Here is a 6,805-nt window from a genome sequence, read left to right as displayed (position 1 = left end):
GGGGCAGCCCTGCCCGGGAGCCGCCCCGTCCGGAGCCCGCCGCTCCGTCCCGGGAGGGCCCGTGCGGGAGGCAGGAGCCCGGGGACGGGCACAGGGAGGGACGGAGAGGATGGTGCAGGAGGGGGCAGAGCCCAGGCGTCTGGGCCCTCCGACCCCAGCTCCACGGGGCCTGGCAGCGATGCCCAGAGCTGCACATCTCTTGTCCAGACAACCCGCGCCAGCTCCCGGGAACGACTTTTCTCTCCCCTTGCTCTGTCTCCCGGTCCCCGCACTGCTCTGACTGACCAACCCGCTGGGGGAGGACCCCGGTGTCCTGGTTCCCTGCTGGCCCTGCTCTGGCCCACCAGGCCCCATGCCCCCTGTGCTCAGAGCGGGAGAGAGCTGGGCGTCCTGACTCCCTGCTCCAGACCTCCTGACCCTGCTCCTCTGTCCCGCCACCCCCCATTTCAAGGGTCAACTCTGTGCCAAATTCTAGTGGGCAAAGCCCGCGTCAAGCTCCAAATTCTGACTGAGCAGAGCTCAATTGTTCAAGTTTGTGTGGCTCTATCACTGGGCAAGTATCCTCCTTCCCAGACCTTCAGATACTCCCTAAATCTGTGGCTTGCATCCTACGTGCAAGCCCAGGGCCCAAGGACCCTGCGGTTTGGATGCCCCCTAGTCTCACTTGCTTCTAGCTAAAAGGCCAGGGAACAAAACAAGGTCTATACAAAAAACCTGCTCCCCTCCCACCGCTGGAACACAGCCCAGGTGTCTGGGACAGCGGCAGCAGCAGGAGAGGTCCTGTCCCCACACAGACCCTGCTGCCAGCAGACAGGCACCTTCCTGGCACTGGGCCCCTGGGGGATGTCCCTGTCTAGGCACAGGACATGGCTGGACCACAGGAGGCTCAGAACAGGCCTTACCAGGGTGGGATGAGGTGGGACAGGAGTGCTGCCTAGAGACAACTCCAGCCACCAACACCTCCCATTGCCCCCAGCCCTGCTGTGTGCCTCATCCCAGCCCCGTCCCTGAGAGACAGCTCCAAACAGGATGGGGGGACAAAACCAAAAGCGCAGAGCCCCAAGCTGTCCTGCAAGCTGCCCCAGGCTGTGCACATTTATTCTCTAAAGAAGCTCTTACATGCTTAAACTCTCCCCTCCCTGCCCTACCCCCACCCTACCCCAAAACAAAGGGGAAGGAGGAAAGAAAGTTCTATCCATGGGACATGGGGCCAGTGCAAAATGTCAGAGAATCTGGGGCTGCCCCTGCCCAGCCGAGGCCTCCTCTGCACACCGGGCACCAAGCAGCTGATGCTCCGGTGGAGTCTGGCATCCAGAACACCAGGGGGGTGCTCAGTCAAAAGTTCCCCTTATCCCGGTTTGACCCATGTCCTGATGCAATTGAAATCCCCAGTGAGCATTACTGGTTGGACAGTCAGCATTATTATTGCCATATTCTCCAGGAATGTGCGCCTCACCTCTTTGTTGGCTGGCACGTACACATTCAGTACTTTAAAGGAGCCCCTATGAGTTTGCAAAGTGGCTTGTAGCAGTCTGCCTGCAGTTATTTCTCTGTGCTGCAGGGAGCGCATGGTGTCCCCTTTCAGGAGCATTGCAACACCAGCAGCCTGCTGTCATCCCATCGGCTGGACATGGCTGGGCCATGTGGTCAAACGGCTGTTCCTTTGAGTGGGTAAGCCACATTCCTGGAGACAGATAGGGCTCCTGAACATGTGCATGCGGTTTGCTCTGATGTGCTGGATTTCCAGCACGTCGGACCAGACTCAATTATTCAAGTCTGCCGGAGCATGAAAATTGACATGTCCTGGCACCCTTCCATGTCACGTGTATCAACATCACTGTGCATCTCATCCACGCCCCTTCCTGCAGCCCTGCTCCTCTGCCCCACAGCTTCCTTGCATGCCCTGACCCTCCCCACAAGCTCTGCCCTGGTGCCTCAGGACCAGCTGCCAGGGCCTGCCCCACTATGCAGCTCAGCCCCACCAGGGGTTGGGGACTGTGGAGGGTCAGGTGGTGCCCCTCAGACAGCCACAGCCATCCTCCCCCAGGGCTCCAGCAGAAGATGGCCCCCCTCCCCCAGCTCCACACAGGGGCTGCCAATGGTGACAACATAGGCTGCAATTCCTTTGTCTACACAAGCCGCTCTCCAGCTTGCATTACTTCTGGGAACTATATTTTATTTCTCCTTCCCTGGCTCCTACTCCCCAGTCTGCTCTGACCAACAACAACCACTTCCTTCCGGGTGTCCTGTTTCCCTGCCGGCCCCACCAGGCCCCGCACCATGCTCAGAGCTGGGAGAGAAGCCAGGTGTCCCAGCTTCCTATGCCAACCCCGCTGACCCTGCTCGCCTGTTTTGTTTTTTATTTTTGGTTCGAGGGCCAAACCAGTTTCAAATTCAAGCGGGCAAAGCCCAATAGCTAATTAAGCTCCAAATTCTGACTGAGCAGAGCTCAATCATTCACATCTGTGTGGCTCCACCCTGGGGTAAGTATCCTTCTTCCCAGGCCCATCAGTCTGCACCTTCAGATACTCCCCAAATCTGTGGCTGGCATTCCATGTGCAAGTCCAGGGCCCAAGGACCGTAGAGTTCGGATGCCTCCTTGTTCCGCTTGCTCCTAGCCAAAAGGCCAGGGAACAAACCAATGAAAATGCAAAAAACCTGTTCCCTGGCCACTGCTAGAATACAACCCGGGTGTCCGGGACAGCTACAGCAGCAGGACCCTGCTGCCAGCAGACAGGCACCTTCCTGGCACTCTGGGACCCTGGGTGATATTCCCCGTGTGGGAACAGGATGTGGCTGGGCCACAGCCAGCAGGAGACTGAGAACAAGCCTCACCAGGGTGACACATGATGGGACAGGTGTGCTGCTCAGAGACAGCTCTAGACCCCACAACACATACTGCCCTTCTGTGTGCCTCACCCCAGCCCCAGGCCTGCCCCAGAGAGAAGCCTCCGTACAGGATGGGATGACAGAAAACCAAGAGCTCATGTACTGAAATAGCCCCAAGCTGCCAGAGGTGCATGTTTATTCTCTCCCCACTCTCCTCTGTCTCTGATCCCTGTCACAGCGGCTCTCAGCCTCGGACATGAGGCTCCCCTCAGGAATTGCCAGGTTTTAGTTTTCACTATTTTGGGGGCACAGAAAAACACTACAGCAACTTGCTCAGTGCAAAGACCTCAGACGGACCATGCACTGCAGGGGAAGATGTTTCTGCTACGGGGCTTTCATGTTTTAATTCCTGGATTCATCCTGTGAACCATTCACACAACAGGACTCACAGATTTTTCTTGCCAGTAGAAGCTGCTTCGTCACTTGGGCCTTGCTCAGCCAAGACGCCATGGTCAGCCCTGCTGCAGGGGGAGGGAGGTCCTGCCATTGCTCTGCAGAGCCAGCCTGACTCAGACATGACTCCCCATCCTGCTCCCAACCCAGATGTGACTGCACCCTGGTATGGCTTGATGGGAATTGAGGGTCACTCCCAGCTGAACCCCCAGCCACATCCTTTTGACTCGGCCCCTTTGCCATGGAAGTCACTAGAGACGCTGCAGCTCGGCTCAGAGCTCTGCACCAAGGTCTGCAGTCCCCAGATGAGGACTCTGGCTCCCTCCTACCCCCAGCTTCCACAAAGGCTGCAGACACTTCCACTTACCGGTGCTGGTCACCAGGATGGACACAGCCCCCACGACCTGGAGCAGGAGCTGGTGGAGGAGGCCCAAAGCCTTCCACGGCTGCAGCTCCCTTGATGGAAATCCTGCCAAGATCTGGGCTCTGTGAGCCTCACCCCACTCAGATAGGACCTGGGTGTTAGCTAAAAAGCTGAGAAGTGACAGGAAACTCCAGTTCCAATCCCACTCTGCTGCAGTCAGCCCCAGATCTGGGAGTCCCATTCACCCTGGGCAGTCTTCAGGGGCTGGGTGCTGTAGAGAACCAGCTGGGCACTGCCCCTTTGCCCCACAGTCAGCCTCCCTGACTCTCCTTTGGCAGGAGGAGACCCCCTCACCTGTGGCCTCTGTGGAAGAAATCAAACTTTGCATTGTGGTTGTATTAGAATTGGCAGAGCCATCTAGGTTTATTTAAAGCTATACAAGTGATCACAAGGAGGGGTCTCAAAGGAACTCTGACCTCTACAAGTTTACAAGCGTATTTATACTTTAGACAGCAAGAAAAGATGCAGGGTTCAGACAAAGCAACCTTGAGAGAAACAGAAAGATGTTGATCATTTGTTTGTCACATGTAAGCAGTTTACTTTTTCAGGAAAGAAAACACTATGTTTTGGGAACAGTTATCAGCTTCTAGTTCGAAGGAGAGGAGGAGGTTAAAATCTGTACACAAAGCTTAATATATCAAGACAAAACAAGGCATGAAGGTTTTTTCTTATCTTAGAACATTCTGAAACACACGGCATCAGCATCGTTTTCTCTTCTCTTTCTCTCTCTTTGTCTCTCAGTCAAGTAAGAGGCCTGGTTAAACTTATTTCCACACCTCAAAGACTCTGGAAACCTGGGGCATCTGCCAGCTGCCCAGCTCCTCCCAAACCCTGCTGCCTCCCTTTCTCTTTCTTCAGCGCTGGGTCTGGCAGCCCTTGGCACCCAGGGCTGGTGAGCAGGATGTGCCAGCCCAGGTCTCCACCTGCACAGGGAGGGCTGACTCCATCCACTTCGATCCATGCTGTGGGGCCATGTGATTGTGCCTTGGCAGTGCTGGGCCCGGTACTGAGCTTTCCTCCACAGCCCCCTGCTCACAGGAGTTGGCAGCAGGGGAGGTGCTGGGGCTGTATGGGGAAAAGCTGGTCGGAGCCCGTGGCAGGCGGATGCCACAGCCAGCTCTGCCTGGCTCTGCACAGGGGCTCAGGCCTGTGGGGCCCCGGGGCTGGGGCAGCCCTGCCGGGGAGTCACCCCATCCTGAGCACACTGCTCTCCTGGGACGGTCTGTGCAGGCAAAGGAGTCCCTGCCCTGGCCCAGCCCGTGCAGGGAGGCAGGAGTGCCCCATGCTGCCCCATTGCAGGCACCAGGGAGGGGAAGGAGAGGCTGGTGACAGGAGGGTGGCAGATAATGTGAACAGAACTGAGGCAGCTGGGCCCCCAGACCTCACCCCTGCTTCCTGTCTGGCAGCTTCCTGTTCGACTGCCCTCCCCCCCGCCCCCCCAACCAAAGGGAGAGAAGCAAACAAGATTCTGTCTATGGGACATGAGGCCAGGGAAAAAAGATCAAGAGCATCTGGGGCTGCCCCTGCCCAGCCGAGGTCTCCTCTGCACACCCAGCACCAAGCAGCTGATGACCCGGTGGAGTCTGTTTGACCCATGTCCTGATGATGCTACTGGTGCTAGTCTCCCTGTGGACACAGCCTTGTCCTGGAGTTGCTGCAAGGATGCAGAGAGCAGGCGCTGTGCACTGGGCAAACTTTTTATTTATTTTTTTGCAAAAAAAAAGAAAGATAGATAGATAGATAGATAGATAACTTTACCTCCAACACTCTGCCATGTGGCCCTTGTGGTTCTCTTCACAGCTCAAAGCACACTTGGACAGTTAAACTATTAAAAACCCATTACACAATTCACACCATGTATCTGCACACCCATCTCCATTCCCGTACCCCGACCCACTGCCCTTCTCAGAGGTCCTGCTCCTGAAACAGTCTATGTCAGACCCTTTCCAGCAGTTGAGCTCTGCCATCTCTTTCCCGTCCTCCTCTTCTGTCTTCCTGTAGTACCAGTGCATTTGACGTAGTCCCATTTTAATATGGTCCTCGACCGTGGGGTCTGAGTGTCTGTTTGTGAGCAGGTTCCTGGTTTTCCACGGTGCAGACCTGAAGCAGGAGGTGAACTGGTGTGCGCTGGGCAAACCGGAGCAGCAGCTTAGTCCTTGCAACCAGACATGGTGAATTTTATCTTACAGGAGAGAGAGAAGAAGGAGGCTCCAGGGCACTGATTTGGTGCAAGCCCTGCTTATTTCCCTGCTCTAAGACTCCTCTCCAAGGGCATCTCCCCTTGGCTTCCCTGCCAGACTCTGCGTCCCGAGACACAGAGAGTGCGGGGGAAGCTTGGCGGCCCCACAGTCCTCACAGGCCTTTAAAAAAGCCTTCCATCTGGTATCCCACGATCACCTCTTGGCAAAACTGGCCAACTGAGGCCTTGGCCTCACCACAATCCACTGGCTGGGGAACTGGCTCCGTGGTCGGATCCAGAGGGTGGTAGTTGGTAGAAGTCAATTGTCGTGGTACCCTGTGTGGCAGAAATGCCCCCGTCGGTGCCCCTCTCCAGAGATCTGTCTCAGCCAGCCCGAGAGGCTGCTGTTGAATCTCTCACAGCGGGGATCGCGCTCCTTGTCTGCAGACAAAAGCCTGGCGCCTGGGAGGCGATGCTCTGGTCACCTGGGCAGGGGGGGGAAAGACCCGGCCCTGCGCGCGGGCCCAGGTAGCCAGGGATGCTTTGCAGATTGGACGGTTTGTAGCCAGTATTGGCAGCTTCGGTTGGACCGGCTGCTGAGGTCAGGGAGGTTTTAAAAAGGCCTGGGCCAGGAAGAGCAGCCATTAGCCATGCGGTCATCCAGGTGAATCTGAACCTGGCTCTCTCCTCATCACCGCATGCTGCAAGAGTGCCCTGCCTCCAGAGGAAACAACAACCACCTCTGGACGATGCGAGTGAGTAACCTACTAGAGATCCGATCAGATATTTAGCTTCAGTAACTCAGATGCGTGTTGAAACGGCTACCTCAGCCACCCTGGTTTGCTCTATGGGATTCCTTTGATATTCCTATAAGATTTCTTGATATTGCTCTACCTTTTACCCTATTTCTGCCCTACCCC

This window comes from Alligator sinensis, unplaced genomic scaffold (genome assembly GCF_000455745.1).
Source record: "Alligator sinensis unplaced genomic scaffold, ASM45574v1 scaffold634_1, whole genome shotgun sequence".
In the NCBI taxonomy this organism is placed as follows: domain Eukaryota; kingdom Metazoa; phylum Chordata; order Crocodylia; family Alligatoridae; genus Alligator; species Alligator sinensis.
This window is presented reverse-complemented; position numbering follows the sequence as displayed.